Below are 17037 nucleotides of genomic sequence, written 5' to 3'. Positions count from 1 at the left end.
AAACTACCTGCCGCGGGGGTCAGTGGCTAAGGCGTTGTGCTGCTGAGAACGAGGACGCGGTTCGATTCCCGGCCGTGGCGGCTGCTTTTCTGATGGAATCGAAAAGTGAAAACGCCCGTGTGTACGAGATTTCGGCGCACGTTAAAGATCCCTAGATGCCCAAAATTAATCCGGAGCCCTCCACTACGGCGCGCCTCATCGCCGGCGTTGTGTTGGGGCGCTGAACCCTACAATCAATCAATCATCTTGCAAACTCATTGAAATGACATTTTCCCCATCGCGGCATATTTTGTACGTTTACATGGTGTCCTTGTATTTAAACCGGGATGCCGAACTGCAACCAAACCGAACCAAAAATCGGAACTGAATCGGCATTTTCCTGGAACTGAACCCGAACCGTTATTTTTTGAGCCCGCTGAACCCGAACAGGAACTGAACCGCAAAAATATTTCAACGGTTACCGGTTCACGAACGAAACGGTTTGATTATGCACGGTCAAAGCCATCAGGGGCGTTTATCTTTCACGCACCATCATCGTCGTACCTTCTCACGCACTTTGCTTTTCATATCAGTCACAACACTATCAACGTTCTCTTCGTCGTTACCGGAACCAATGTTGCAATGGTATGCTACTGATGGTAGCGCGAGCAGAGTGCAAGGCTGAGCAAACAAAGTGTCACATTCTCGCCAGCCCGTAGTCGATATGCAACATCGACTTTGCCCTTGTCTCGCTGCCTCTGTTTAGGGACAATCAGACCGCAGGATTCCTGCACTGTGAAATGGCGAAGGCCAACACCCGAAATGTGCATGCTTGTTACATTTCTCAAGCTGCTTAAAAAATGTCACACACATAGAAAGTGTAACTATTTGACAAGTGTAACCCTTAAGCCAACGGCTCGCTGGCTGAGGTGTTGGCTGCTGAGCCTGAGGATGCGGGTTGTGCCACCCCACCCAGCTGCCGTTTTTATGACATATACGAAAAATGAAAACTTGCACGTGTCGAGATTTCGATGCACGCTAGAGATCTCCAGGTGAACTTAGTTGCTCTGCCGGCCTTCGACATACGGTGCCCCTTATAGCAAAGGAGCAGCTTTGGGGCATCAAACGCGCCACCAGTTTTTTTATAAAAAGTGTGTCCAGGGAAAACAAACAAAAAAAAGAAAATACACAACACCTGCTTTTATATAATTCCGCGCCGAGTTCCTACACGAACAATTTCTCGTCTCTTTATTTTTTTCCTTCCTTACCCTCAACTAACCAAGGAGGAAGCAGTCATCTGGCGCCGATTACAAACACCTATTACAACGCACCCATCCTCCACGCTATCTCCCCTACCCAATACACCCTCACCTGTCAATTCTGTCCATCTCTTAATACTACCTACCACATGTCATAGCACCCCATCGCTTACCCCCAATCCCAGACCTTCCCCAGAGCAGTGGGAATGCCTGCTGACCAGCTCCAGTCATGCTGACCAGATTTTTCTGGTCACCCGTGCCAGGGCTGCAGCCAAGGCCCAAGAGTACCTGGACTGAAGCGAATCCACCCCACCGAGTGACGGCTCAACCACCACCGTTTGCTCTATTAAATGATTCTTCTCTGTCTCTCTCTCTCTCAGATATCTAATGTGCTGTTAGAACACCAAAAGATAGAATTACTCTAGACAGCCGTAACATACCCAAATGTGCCATCACGGAGAAGGCAGTGACCACCTTCGTGCCTGGTATAATAGCCAGTTTTATAGGCGATAGTGTTCCTTAAGCTACCAAGCGCTAAAATTGTGGTCTTCATGCCTGTCTGTCTGTGCCTCGAATGAAATGAAAATATAGGAGAAACAATAACTATTGAAGCTGGAAAAATGCTTTATATTTTTCAACAATATTCAGTAAAAAGCAGACATTAGGAATAGCTGGGGCAAAACAAGAATACATAACTCACCCTTCCAGAGTTATTTTAATTACACATAGAAGTGGCCGTACATTTGGCGCAATCAAACGAAACACGACAACTTAAGAACAATAGTTCAACCCCAAAATGCAAAAAAGGCTCGCGCCGGAGCCTTGGGCTCGTGGCTCGCAACCATAACAAAACGTCCCAACAGATGGCCCGGCAGAAGGGAACGCGGAAAAGCAAAATCGCCCGTTTGTTCGAGATTTAGGCTCACGTTACAGATACCCACGAGGTCAAAGTTAATCCGGAGCAGTCCACTATGGTGCGCCTCATAACCAGTGTAGTTGCGGAGCGTTAAATCCCATTATCAGTCAATGATATGAATTCAGCAAAACATATCCTTGTGTTTATCACGGGAGGATGGACACAGGAAGGGAATAGCGCGAGAGTTATGCGATAGAGAGAGAGAGAAGAGAGAGAGAGAGAGAGAGAGAGAGAGAGAGAGAGAGAGAGAGAGAGAGAGAGAGAGAGAGAGAGAGAGAGCAGAGGCAGTTACGATGTAGGAGTGGGAGAAGACTATCGTCTTTGTACGAAATTTGCAGCAAAAAGAGCAGATATGCGGCCAATTTTTCACGACGCGCACAGAGCGAAACTTCGAATTTTTTAACATGTCCATATAATTATCATAGATATAGCGCAGAAAGCTGTTTGCCATTGCAAATAATAACATATGTAAATGTAACCTACCAGCAGACAGTTTTGATCACTATTTACAGGACTGCCCAATAACAAACAAACACACAGAACAACTTCGTGATATCCATAGAAATTATCTCGTAAGAAGGAAACCGGAGCTAATAAAACATACAAAAACATTAAAAATTTTAGAAGAAATGACAATACTAGTTAACGCTAATATTAAACAATACTAACCCCTCCAATGTTTTGTCACAATTTCAATCACATGCAGAAACAAAGTCAGCGGCAAATAACGCGATAATAGCCTTTAGATCTTTTGTATTTACCATTGTTCTTTAGCAAGTCATTTTCTGCGTAATCATCTTGTTTAATTACCTTTTTAGGTTTTTTAATTTTAAATCCATACATCCATTTTCAATGTATTTAATTTACCTGTTATACCTCGGTGGAACGGGAAGGGTTTCAGTTCTGGAGCCCGTTTTAATAAAGTTGTTAGCATACACCACGCACTTTCTTTTTTTGCAAGAAGCTGTATCCCCCCCCCCCCCCCCCCCCCCAACTGGAGGCTCTACATAATTCGTATTGGATAAAAAACGGCGCTTAAGAATTAGACGCCACATGCATAAGTGCAGGCCGGCCCGCACTACCCCAATTGCCCAGCGCTCTTACTTTGCGATTGTTCTAATGTTTTGTTTCACGACTGCTTTATTCTCGGGGATGCACATCCCTGACTGGTCTAACTTGCTACTCTGCTGCTGCAACTGGTTCCGGAAGGGGAGTAGTGCTGTTGACAAATTAAAGAGCACCTTCCCAAAATAGTTCTATCTCGTGCTTCACGCGTCGAGCACCCTGTCAATTTGTAATTGCATACTTTGTTATAAGATTCCGCAACGTAGAGGACGGAACGACGGCGGTGGTCAAGGGAACGGAGACGAATTTGTGGTGACGCACACATCCATTATAGCTATCTCAAAATGGACTCCCGTGATCAGACAATAATGAGCTACTGAGCATTACCTAAAGCGGACTTTTAACAAACATTTGGTCACAGTCTAGAGAAGGTGACTTCCAGTAACTTATACCAGGTGGCTAAACAATTGAATTCACAGGTGGCATTTACTTAGCTGCTATAGGATTTCTTTTCTTATGCTGCAACCAGTTGCGGTTTAGAAGGGCGACGATTGGGATCGCTCCCCCCCTCCACCTAGGCGACCTTGAATAACCTAAGAAATGAGTATTTGCGGACACTCATAAGGGTCTATTGCCTATTACTGAGTGCGTAAATAGAGGTGATTAATTATTGCTATTAAATTTATCGTGTCAGTAATAATATTATAATAATATCGTCTATTGTAATCTCCTCACCATCACTGAAAATAAATTAGAACCGCCTCCTTTGACTACACTCACATATATCCCCTGGCTACAACTCATGAAAAAAGTACACATTGGTTCACTGGTATTTAAACACGTCCTCTGGTAATGCTAGGAGGTGACCCGTTGGTAAGCAGGCCTGACTTTAGGGTTGGATGTATAAGGTGATGAGCAATTCCATCGAGAAGACTGCGATTTCAACAACGCCACAACAACAAAAAATGAAGCGGGAGAACGTACATCCAAAAGGGAGTCATTCCCCTTGGTGGTTGCTTTAAGTAGTCCCAAGGACAACATAAGGGCTGGGCGGGAAAGTAGCTTGTAAATCGTCACCAAATCTGTTTTCCTTTATATATGGCCTAATTGCTTGCTGCTGTATTTAGAATTGCACAAATTTACAGGGCAAAACAGTGTTTTGAATGCACCAGACTTGCATTTTGTTTTTCCGGTCGATTTAAACAACAAAACGGTTTTTGCGCCCTACGCTAACGCTAACAATTTAACTCTTCGAACCGGTTCGCGAACCGGTTCAAGCCTCCGAACCGGTATGCAAACCGGTTCGGGTTGTGATTTAGTCGAACAGGAACTGAACTGTAGCAAAATGAATTCAACCGAGCCCCAACCGCAACCGAACCGGTATTTTTTAGGTGCGACACATTGTTTTAAACATCTCGTATACGCCTTAAAAATAGCGCATCATGGACTGATTTTGAAGACATTGCGCCGGCTGCTACGATTCTCTGCATTAGCGCTTCGGCATTTTCACTAATTTTGGCTTATGATATACACAGAAACAATTACAGTTTAAAAAGAAACAAGCAGCAAATCAGAAATGGACGCATTTATTACTGCTTTTAATACCTGTCGGAGAGTGGAACAGTATCTACGCACGATGAGCGAAGAATTTCTCGGAATTTTATTTAATAGATTATAAACTAAGTGACTGCTGTAAAGTTGGCTGGATCGGCACTGGTTGACCAGCACTGAATAGGAATTGTTTCATAGGGCAGCCCGCGTAATCTTCCCACCTATTTAAGTGGAGAAAGTGTCGCTGCAATTGTTTAAATGACACTCCAGTGTACCGCAACCGAACAAAAACAGCGAAGACCACAGCTAGGCGATTCAAGGTGGTCCTCGTGCGATCGCCTTTGTGCACTTCATGTGTGCACTTCACGGAACACTGCAGTATGATGTAGAGCGGACAACATAGTTCTCGACGATGAGGAAGTTAAAAACCCCTCACACCACTCTGACCACGTCTTCATCCCGATGGGGCATTGGACGATACGTAGAGAGGTATTGCGCCTCCTTCTCAGCTGCCTATGTGGCACGCAAACTCGGGGACTCGTTGTGAAGGAGGCATATATTTGAAGCCTCGGGTGCCACTCGCTTAGAAAAATTTCCGACATACGGTGTACGGCTGGCAGCGCCAGACCCAAAAACAGCGTAAACCAACCATCATTACCGGTGATAACCCTCATGCGAACCAGAATAGAGACGAAAGATCATTCGACTTATCCCGCGGCATGTTTCTTGAAAGCTCGCGTTATCAAGCTGCGTGCGCCTAAAAGCATATAAAAGCCGCTGACTTTCCCAAGCACCTATAGCATGTGACGTCACTATTTGCAAACTGCAATAATCAGAGTGAGCTGCCAAAATGGACTGATTTGCGGAAACGTAAAATTGGCCTCCACCTGAATTGCAGCCGTGCTGCTGCAAAACAAATACACCCGACATAATCAGAAAAATTGACAGTTTAAGAAGATTGTCGATGTCCGGAATGGAGCTATATGTCTGTGTGGTGGTAACCTGGCCATTCTGACGGCGTGCCTGACGGGCAGAATTGGAGACTTCAATTCTTGAGAAATACCTACGACGGTTCTATACTATGCCTGGTACCGAGGCTTCTGCCTAATTTCAGTGTTATGACCTTAAATTGCGTGGTGATCGAAAGAAATCTCGACGCTGTGGGACAGTACCTAGGGAGTTTCCCCTTATACACAGCTGGCGAAGAAAATTTATCGCGAAGTGAACAGGCTTAAGAAATTAAGAGAAAGCACAACTTCGGAATGGCTTGTTAGGTATGGCGTCCGTCATTTTGTGAATAGACAGGCCCTTTCAGGCTCGTCTTAGGCAACGCATGTTGGCTTCTCTCAGACGCAATCACCGTGAAATAGGATTCACAGAAGAAACGTGGGGTGACTTTAAAGGGATTCCATCCATTCCTGAAGCGTGATCATCCTCGAAGGCATAGGAGAGCACCGGAGAGCAGTCTGGCTGCGCCGTAGTTTGTGATGTGGTTACTTCTTCGTGATACCGTCAGTAGTTTGAACGTACACTGTTACCTAAACGTCGACATTTTAAGGACTTCACGTCTGAAAAAAAGGAGGGAGGTGGAGTTTAAAAGCGTTTAGTTAAGTACTCGCTAACATGATGAATGCCACTTCATCACGATCAATGTAAGAGAGACGTTCGCGTCTTTTGAGTCGCGTTATGGCGCAACACCAACTATATAAAATGGCCCTAGCTGCAAAATCAATGTCACGGCGCCTGTCCGATTGCACGCATTCGTCGGTCTTATACATCTATAAGTACTCGCACATTGGTAGACAGTGCATCTCTTATACTTCCAGAAATGTTCAGTGTCACGATTAGGCCAAACTCAACGGAGGCGCGCGTTGTACTAATGTAACACTCAAGACCGATGTGGCCCGTGCTCTGCGCGCAAAAAGAGCACGCCATTGTGCGTTACTTGACAGATAAGTTCTAGGAAAAGCCCGGGATTCCCAGGCTGCTGAGAAGAATGCGTTCTTTTCACGGTGACAGTAGTACTTGAGACAATGCTGTCATTTTTCTTCGTGTTTTATTTCCTTATAATATGCACGAAAAATGTGAAAGTGGGACAGCAAGGCAGCGCGAATAGAAAATGCAAAGACATGCACAACGCACCCATGTTTCCGCCCGAGTGGTATGTTGACCCGGTGGCATTTCCCCGAAATTCCTGTTGTTTGTCTATCCTCTCGAGAGCACGCTCAGCTTCATTTGAACAAGTAGGGGTTTTATCCACCGCATCGTTGTATCCATACTGATAAGACAAGTGTTGTGTACTAAACTGTGGTGGCAGTGAATAAAGAAATTTGCGATAAGTGGTATTCAAGAGAGCAGCTCAAAAAAGTTAAAATCCCGATTTGGTGTTCGACTCACGACCAAGCAACTCTCTTGAGAGCACACCGTACATGACTATTATGCACTAGTAACACAAGTCCGAAATAATAAAGTGCACCTGGCATGTAGAAGGCATGTAATATAAAATGAAGCTGTCTTATCAAATTTGTCACCTTGTGTGGCATTGAATTTTGTTAACCTGGTTCATGGTGTTTCTCAAGAGACTGGTGGACTAAAGATTTCCTATACTTATTTTGCAGTGTACCCCTACTTACTTGATACGCATAAAATATTAGTCCCCTTAATTTTATGAGGAATTTTTTTTCCAAAAATGTTGGTAATCAAGAACAGGTAGGTGGAATACCTTTAAAGGAACCCTGCAATTTGTAACTTTATTCGAAATCCTAAATACTTGCAGGACCTGGTCAACCAACACAACCAGTACATAGAATTGAAGGTCGCAAAGTGCCTCAGCCAAAAAATCACTGCTCTATGCCTATTAGATAACTTAGAAACTTGTTCGGAAGATTTATATCCCTTTCCCGGTCTTAGAATTCTTGGACAGCTCGAATTGCGAAATTACAGCGTTGTAGCGACTATTGGTCGGCTTTTCTTCAGTTGAAGCAATAAACACATTCGATAGCCACTTCAAACCGAAAGCTACAAAAGCAAAGCAGTAATGGATGGCATATCTGCTGTGACGAGCAAAGCCTGCAGTGCTCCTCCGTGCTGGCAATAAGTATAGCTTTTACAGTGCTTCCAGATGAGAAGGAAAGAGCGAACGTGTTTATGAAGAGTGTTGCAGGGTCCCCTTAACGCTTCCTATTAGCGTTAAGATCGGCATTATATTTTCATTGTTTGATTAACTCATCATACAGATATGCGCGTGTGCCTAGCGCAACCCCGAGAGAAACATACTCATGGTTACAATTTAATAAACATTATAATACATGAGCAGCCTTCTTGTGTAGCCAAGCTGGGAGCTGTGACCGCCGGTGAACTCCTCGGTCATATAGCCTGTGGTTGTAAGCCGAGTGGTGGTAACGGGGCGAAAGCATTAGTTGCTCCACGCGAAAATCCCGGTGTGGTAAACAACCGATGTCCTCAGGATTCTACCTACCTTCAACTAAAAGTATCATGGCCAGAATGAGAATCCAACCCAGGAAGGCGTGGCAGCAGCCAAGTCACTGAAACAATACTCTATATCTACGCCCTGCGAAACACGGCTCACGAGGTACACATTAGTATTCTCACGTGCTTTAAATGGAAAAGCATTATGTGTTCCCCAAGGCGATGCTTTAATCGTGCATTGCATGTGTGTCTTCCTGGTTTTATAAAGCTACCATGACACAGATTTGCAGTTTATTAGTATGGAGTTCCGAAAGATATTCGGACAGATCACATATCCACTCAAGAAAATTGGCCAATTACTGCGATAGCTGCCGTGGGAAGCTAAAAACCGACTCACGAATCCTTATTTGACTGGGCCGTCAATATATGTCCCTGAAATCCCCACAAACCCACATGAGGTGGAATGGCAGTGACGATGACACCTTAAGTCAGTTGCTCGCGGCCATTGCTTTAATTATGTCGCATTTAAATTGCGGAAGTAGAATTTAGTCAACCAGTTATTTTTGGATACTCATAGCACTAACACTTGCTGCAACATCCTCTCTTCACAACCTTCTTGTGCCATATTCAGAAGTGCATTAGACGCAGGCGCACAGCTGCCGATGCTCGGATCACTGGTGACTCCTGGACGCCGGGGTCCGCACCCGATAGCCAGTATGATGTCTCTGGAACCGCTCAATACCGGCATCCACAGGCACTTGGCTTACCTGCATCGCAGGAGCTACGTCCGCTCTGGAGCGGCTACCACGCACAGTCATCATGCGACAACTCTAGACCGTCAGCAACCATGACTCGATACATCAGGTCGTCCCCTTGCCTATTACAAGCAGCGGCGTCTTCTAACTGCATTAGGGCGGATTTGGGGAGGAGTCCTTAAATATGCGAACGCCATCCGATTTACTTGTACCAACCAACTTTAAAGTAAAATAGAACGCATTCAAAGAAGATTTATCAGATGCATTTTTAGTAAATACAAGCGAACCGACTCCCCCTCGGAACTACAAAGGAATGCACGCATAACCAGTCTTCAAAATCGAGCGCCAGCCACTCGACTAAAACTTATGTATCAATTGATCCACAACCAGCTAAATACTGACACTACCGAATATTTCTCCGTTTTAGAAACCAGAGCAACACATAACAAGCATCATTAGCTCTAATCGAACTCCAATTTCGCACCGACTGCCTGAAATACTCATCTTTTACTCGTGCTGTGAGGGAGTGGAACAGCCTCGATTCATCGATCACTAGCAGTCCATGCTTACAAACATTTTAAAAATTAGTAGAAACACACTAAGACCAAACATAAACAAGTTGTATGCTCCTGCTTTGAACTGCTGCCTGAGCTTACGGTAGCGAGGTTTTTACAGTTTTACGTTTGACACGTTTTAAATGCAGAGAATTTCTTTAACTCACGATGTCACCCGTTCTAGTTGTCCATAGTAGTCCGCACCCCTCCCCCTACACTATATAAAAAAATAATACTTACCGGCGCCTAGTTTCGATCCCACGACCCTGCGGACGGAACGCAAGGTACATGGTGCTCTACCCACTGCGCCACAAAGCTGACACAGGATGGAGGGCTTCGAACGCGCCTTATATCCTTGACTCATTCAAACTACGTCGAGAAGCTGCTGATACAACGCATTCACTACCACCAACTCTCCAAACACTAAACGTTAACGCAATACACCCACCCTCTATGCGACTCATTTACTCGATTCCCCCTCGCGGGGAGATGGGCCCAATTTTTTTACGTTTTTGTGTCTTTGTTGGACTCTGCTCATAAAAAATGTTCATCTTCACCTGCTGTTGCATACTGACTGCACTCGTTTGAACAAAGCAAATGTGTTCTGTAAAGCTGTTGAATTTATTTTCTTTTGATTGCCGAACAGATGTATGTATTTGACTGTCTTGTCCTTCTGCGATAATCCTTATTTGGATTGGCTAAATAAATAAATAAATAAATAAATAAATAAATAAATAAATAAATAAATAAATAAATAATTTCCAGATGTGTACAGTGCAAAACTTGAACGAGAAAGGGAGAAGGATGACGAGAACCATTGCTTGTCCCTGTCGTCATTCTTCGAGTTTCAATCAAATTTGCGATTTAGACGTCTGGAATCTTGACTTCACTAAACTAGATTACGAATTCGGGGCTTCTCTAGCAGCCGTTGGCACCCAATGCCGGATTGGCCTAAAGCTCCGTGCGGGAACTGCATCTTTTGACCACGGTACCGCTTCCTTCCTAACCATGGATTGAGTCACTCAGAACCTCGTGGTACAGCCAAGGTCACTAGCTCTTAGCCTGTAGGCTCAGGGGCAGAATATACAGAGCTATTGTAAAGGACAAGCACATTGAAAGGTCCGACGGCGAAGTCGCAGTGAAAGTACGATGCCCAGTACGCGGGTAATATTCTGGATGTACGGCCCTTAAAAACCCTTGGCTGGGTGCCTTGAGCTTGTGTTCACCGTAGCTGGGCGACGCCCTCGGTCGTTCGATTGCATTGAAGCCCGTAGTCAGGACTCCCGCATCGAGAACCCCGATAGTGGATTTGTATCTTGGCCTTACAATGTGGTGCTCCCAACACCGATTCTCCTAACATCTATGTACACGCACACAAGTATAAAGTTTGGTTGGGCTCTCGAATTTCGTGGTTAAAAAATGCGACGATAAAACTTGTTTTCACCGCAGTTAGCCTTGCAATGCACCGCAAAATTTCACTATTTATGATGTCTCTTGTTCGCGCGAAGGACAATTAGAAAGAAACAAGCGGGATTGGGCCCCAACTCTCTTTAGAGTGTTTTGTTTATTTTCTTTCAAGCTACTTTTTCTTTGTCATTTTTTGTCACCTATTGCCGATACCAGAAAATGAGGAACTGGAAGCAAAAACGTGACAGCGTCTTTCTGTTGCCCACAGATCATGCACGGTCGGTTACCTGTGTTAGAACACAAGTGAAGGAGAAAAATGATCGTCAAGTTAGTCACCATCGGCTGTAATGAATGCTCTGGTGTTTTATTTGTTGTACCGTGTTTACTGGGTTCAAAATATAGTACAGTATCGCAAAATCAAACGCTGCTTCGAAATATGAAAAGCATTTGCGTGGGGCCACGGGCACAAGATGGAGTGCTAGTGAGAAAATGTTCCGTGATCTCCTTTTAGGAACAAATTCAGACTATAAAATATAAAATAAAGCAGAGCTAGAGAAGACTAGAAAATAGCAGGTTAAATGGAAGTCTCTCAAATCTAATTACTTTAAATTCAACCATCAAAATTTTTTTAGGTGCATGGGGCGATTACTTACGCTGAGGAGCCCGTTCGCCTCACGACGTGGAAATATATATATATATATATAAAACGGTTAACTGTGACAAACCACATTGTAGCAAAAAAAAAAAAACCGCCTTGTGTTATTGCTTCCTTTGTCACAGTAACCCCAAAGAACCAATATTTGCTTTTTATTAAATGCATGACAGAACAACAGCTACCTTTTGGAAAGCTGTTTACTTGGAAAAGAGTTTCCACGTGGATCCAGGCTAGCGAGTGCTTTATTTATTCCGCAATAACAAAAAGGGCCTTGACCATGTGTCCGAAGAAACATGTCGATCGTTCACCTTTGGCCATCTCCACGCGCCGGCTACCGGTCCGCCACATTCACCTTACGAGGGAGAAGTACGTCCTACCTTGACCTCTGGGATGCGTTGATGGTAGACTTCCGATAAAAGCTATTGCATCCTATTATGCGCTCGAAAGCAGTATACAACTGTGGGGCCAGGAAGAGAGAATCGAGCAGGCATTCGAGTGTGTCGGTAAGATACCGCCACCGCGAGAGTCCGGTTGAAATGGAAAGTAGATTTAAAGCAGCATTTTATTTAGGTTTTATCAGATATTAAGACTCACAGAGATGCAAGTGAGGTTCACAGTGAAGCCACCAAGCAGCGACCGCGTTGCTCTCTGTCGTGCCGTCACAGATAACAATCTGGCTTTTTTTCGTGAAAATAACGACTCGCGGGGGCTTTCTCTACACGACACCCGCATGCAGACAGCCGGGCCCCAAGCCCTTGTGCGTCATTTTCCGCCCTAGAAGAAACAAAACAATGAGAGCCTAGGAGGAACCAAAAACCACCAAGGTTACACCGCCACACGTACGCAGCGCGCAGCTCTGGGAAGCACGCCTCAGACAGGGGGACACCACGAGGTACTTTCGCTCTCTCTTGCAGGCGTCCTGTCTAAGTCCGAGTTCTTTCCTGTCCCTTCCGCAACCGCGGCTGTGCAATTTGCGGCTTACATCAAGTTTAATGCGCTTACGTGCTTACGTAGACGAGTTCTCCTCTCTTCCTTTTCGTCTCGCCTGCTTTTGTCAAAACCCGCGCTTTTTCTAACTTCAATCAACCCAGCCACAGTCTACCTTGTCGTCTATTCGCACTGGAAGCATCCAGTTGCTCGTGGCCTGCTCAAGAGACATCGTCCAGGAACGGCCGCGAACGCTTATACCATGGAGGCTATATCGCCAAAATCGACGAGTGCCCTGGCCACTATACTGTCCATGAGGGACCCGCGAACTAGGAACTGGATGACACTGGAAAACCCGATGTACATTGTGGTCCTGCTGGGAACCTATTTGTACATGGCGAAGTCTTTTGGGCCGCGTTTCATGAAGAGCAAGGAGCCGTACTCTGTGAAGAGGGCTGTGATGGCGTACAACTTGTTCCAGGTTCTGGCCAACGTGTACTTTCTGTCGCAGATATTCTACCACTCCTTCTGGGCGGCAGGTTACAGCGCCTACTGCCAGGGACTCACGTACAGCTCCGATCCGCACGCGCTGAGTCTCTTAAACGCGCTCTACTGGTACCTGTGGGTACGCGTGGCGGACTTCATGGATACCATCTTCTTCATCATGAAGAAAAAGTTTTCCCATATCAGCGTCCTCCACGTGGTTCACCACACCATCGTTGTGTTCAGCGGCTGGATGTTCATGCAGTTCGGCGCGGACGGACAAGTAGTGTTTGGGGTCTGCATCAACTCTTTCGTCCACATCATCATGTACACCTACTACTTTCTAGCCTGCCTTGGGCCTTCGGTGCAGAAGTACTTGTGGTGGAAGCGGTACTTGACGAGGCTGCAGATCGGACAGTTCGTGCTCATCATCGCCCACGCAATGATACCCCTCTTCGTCGACTGTGGCTACCCGCCCATCCTTCTCTACATCGCCATTCCTCAGGTGATACTCGTCCTCGGGCTGTTCATAAACTTCTACATCCAGGCGTACAGGACCCGGAAGGCAGGAGCGGCACCTGGAGACATGCCGGATGCTTCTATTCCCGAACAAGGCGGCAAGAAATCGGCTTCAACTGTCGCTGCCAATGGAGGTCCAAACGGCACTCAGAAGAAGGTGGCGTAGCGAAGCTGTAAACAAAGGTTTGTGTTGAGGTAGTGCACAGACTGATGTGAGGACCAGCTGGCAGAATCAAGACCGACAGAAAAAGTACAGTCGAGTTCTGCTTTGTGATCAATTTTCGGTGATCTACAGGTGCTCGTAAGCGTCGTTGTGAATGTCCGTTGTACAGTAAGCATTTCTAAACAGACAGCTGCAATAGCACTGTAAATAACTCTTGCAAGTGAAGAGCCCCCGTTATCTGAAATTTTTGGTGAGAAATACCCCAAAACAATTCTAAATAGGCATTTGTAGGGATGTGCTTCATTCTCATTTGCGGAGAAATTTGCGGTAAGCCACCTCGCCTGGTCTTTAGAATCTATGTATTCGTTGTTAGTCACTGATTAAGATGCAGCCTTGTTATGCTGGTCAACAACAACGCATAATTACAAATAAGAGCAGTCATCAGAAGTGAAACAAGCCTTAGAGCATCTGTGTGTGTTACAGACCAATAAGGATTAGTCTAAAAACAGTTAAAAGGTCAATAAGGTAAAGGTACAAACTACGGCAACAAAAACTTTTTGGCGGTAGCTGCTCGAAGCCATGATGTGCAGCGATAGCAAATTAGAAGGTATCACGCTTAAATTGCTTAATATTTCTTGATTTCCTATTGATGAAGGAAACGCTTTAATGCGACGCGACGAAAATATGGGTTTGCACTGCTAACAATCTACGCGTTATGAGTGGTTTTCATGCATGTGCCTTTCTTCTTTCATTTTGTCATGATAAGAAAACAGTACGCATACATATGCATTTTTCATGTGGTTCCTATATTTTTGTACTGAGATTTTGCCGCAAAGAAATGCGCGGTGGTTGTAGTTTGACGTGAAAGTATATGTCAGGGTGCGTGTGGGTGTTTATTGCTAGTCGACGTTGACTGTAGAATATCCCTAAGGGGTATTGAAAAAGCTGCAACTTGAATTGAACGCTGAAGCGAAAACCAAATGCAAGATAAATAAACATTATTTCTAGGTTTCCCCATTGCCTTTTTGATAATGAAGCATTTGTTGTGCGGTCTTCGAATCAACGCCAGTGAAGAATTCTCGCTACCATAGGCAACACAAAAGCCAAAGACAAAATTGGCGCTTAAATTACCACCTATAGCTGGCTTATACGTGTTAATGAACTGACCGCTTGCCTAAGTATCAATATGTTCTGTTATAGGAACCCCAGCGACGTTTTTTGCTCTTTTTATAGCGTTATGTAGTTAAATGCACTTGTAAATCTGTGTTTGTCGGAAGGTTTTCTGGAAGCTTAACTTTAAATGAAATTCTTCCTGAGAAAGCGGGTGTGTCTGGTTCTTTGCTCCGCGTCAGCTGTATATTGTGGCATACTCTTTTCGTTGAATAAAATGGGAAATAACATTTGCGTTACATGGTTTCTTTTATAACAGCTGCATTCAAACAGAGATTAACCTTATATTACGAGTAACTGACGCAAAATCGGGAATGCTTTCAACGTGTGGGCGGAGTGCGTTAGCAACCGTTGCCTGAGGTGACAAAGCGATGTTAGAAAATGCCTGTTCGCAGTTACTTTTGTGACTTCTGAGCTATGCAAGACGTCCACCCTAAGCTGACATAGTTATGGTTTCCTCAAAAGTTAAATAAGAACTCAGAAAGAGAATTTTACCGGGAAATAAAACCTTCAAGCCCAAACGGCTCGCAACACGATAAACTACACCCGCAAATTTCACTGTGATCGCAGAATATTTTTATATTCCACTGCCGGCCTTTATGACGAAGTTCGAACAATTTTTTTACGCTTTAATAGGGCGCTCTTCTGAGACGTGAATACAAATTCGTACGCAAGTTTATCATGGTGTACATTATCTCTATCTTGAGACCATGAAATTGGTGCGCTGAATACTCAGTGCAAAGGGCGAGTTCATGCACAATATCGATGAACTAGAAACTTAAACAAAAAATCTTTAAAAAAAACATCTTCAAATTCAAAGCATGAAACGTTCATTTTAAGCATTGGGCGTCTCCTAGACCTTTTTATTAAACCTACATGAAGGTAAATATTCAGCACTGCAGTTAAAACTAAATGTAACGAACCTCTAAGTAACGAATTCCTGGATTCAACGAAGTTTTTAATTCCCCATTGCGAGCCCCATTGAAGCCCACGTGTTTGCGACCACTGTGCAACGGAGGCGTTGTGACGGTAAACCTGGACGTAATGAAGTCGCTACGCTGATGCGTCATTGTTTTTTGCACTTTCCCTGAAAAATTGGCTGGGAAAAAGCTCTACTTTAGCTAATTTCACCCTCACCGAAATCTACCGTGTGTTTCACTTGTGCGTGCGCAGTCAATTAGGTGCTAGGCCAGCCTGTCGGGGTGTAGTCGCCCGTGTAGTGTTATCTTTTGGATACAAGCTCACAATTCTAAATGCCGACTCCACCGGCGAGAAAGAAGAACGTCGCTGACTAGTACAGTATCCCAGCTAGCATTCTCTCACCAATTTTGAGTGCGCAAAAGAGCATCGAGATCATCAAATTCATGAAAAGGCGCCCTTTTAGCATCACTTTGGGTCCTTGAAACGCATTAGGACACCGAAAAGAGTCGAAAGGCAAAAGTGGTAAATTTATGTTTGTGGACATTGGGTTAGTGATCTTGCTTCTTTAGAGTGCCGTGTAGTGACCACGATCGTGGGAAAGCAGCGGGCGCAAATCACGCAGTTTTCAGCTGGGAACTAAATCCTTGAAGCGTGAGCTCACCGTCAGTAATGTCTAGCATTTTCGTTTCGTTTCTGCTTAATTCACGCACGCCATAACTGAAAACCTGCATCTAACGAAAACCTGCATGTAACGAAAAATTTCAAACTTTCCTCAACCTCGGTATATCCAGGTATAACTTTACTGGAAAGGACAGCAAACGGCTTGTCGCTACGGTCTTAGCTTCTGGTTTTTCCATTGCCGCCTAATTAACACAGAAAGGAAAGTGGTAGACGGTGGAACACGGAAGGGCGGATATAAGGTCTGGCTGCATTCCCATTTGTAATTTCTTAAACGCACATTGAAATTTTAATGACGTCGCTCCACCGGGAACACGCGGACGCATAAAAAAACACGACAGATTACTTCTCGCTTCGCGATTGTGACGTTCCAGTTCTTGGTGACCGCAAGCGGTCCAGGCTTTCAGGGCTCCAGACACTTCTTGGGTGGACGGTTTACCTTTTTCCCTCCGGGAAGGGGTGATTCTGCGAAACAGACATCAAGAACGGCGTTCAAGGCCCAGCCGCGTACAAGTTTTAAGCGTACAATAGGTGCGAAATAATCGCCCACGATGGCCCAACAGAAGGCCCCTCTGGAGGAAACTTTCATTGTTCTGAGATACGCTG

The 17037-nt window shown here is 44.9% G+C and overlaps 1 pseudogene; it reads left to right on the top strand.

The window, feature by feature from the left end:
• The first annotated feature begins 12518 nt into the window (after positions 1-12518).
• On the top strand, positions 12519-15062 carry LOC144174953 (very long chain fatty acid elongase 7 pseudogene; annotated as a pseudogene).
• Positions 15063-17037: the final 1975 nt, after the last annotated feature.

This window comes from Haemaphysalis longicornis, unplaced genomic scaffold (genome assembly GCF_048455015.1).
Source record: "Haemaphysalis longicornis isolate Haplotype H1 unplaced genomic scaffold, Haemaphysalis longicornis Haplotype H1 scaffold_3, whole genome shotgun sequence".
Taxonomy (NCBI): Eukaryota; Metazoa; Arthropoda; class Arachnida; order Ixodida; family Ixodidae; genus Haemaphysalis; species Haemaphysalis longicornis.
This window is presented reverse-complemented; position numbering and strand designations above follow the sequence as displayed.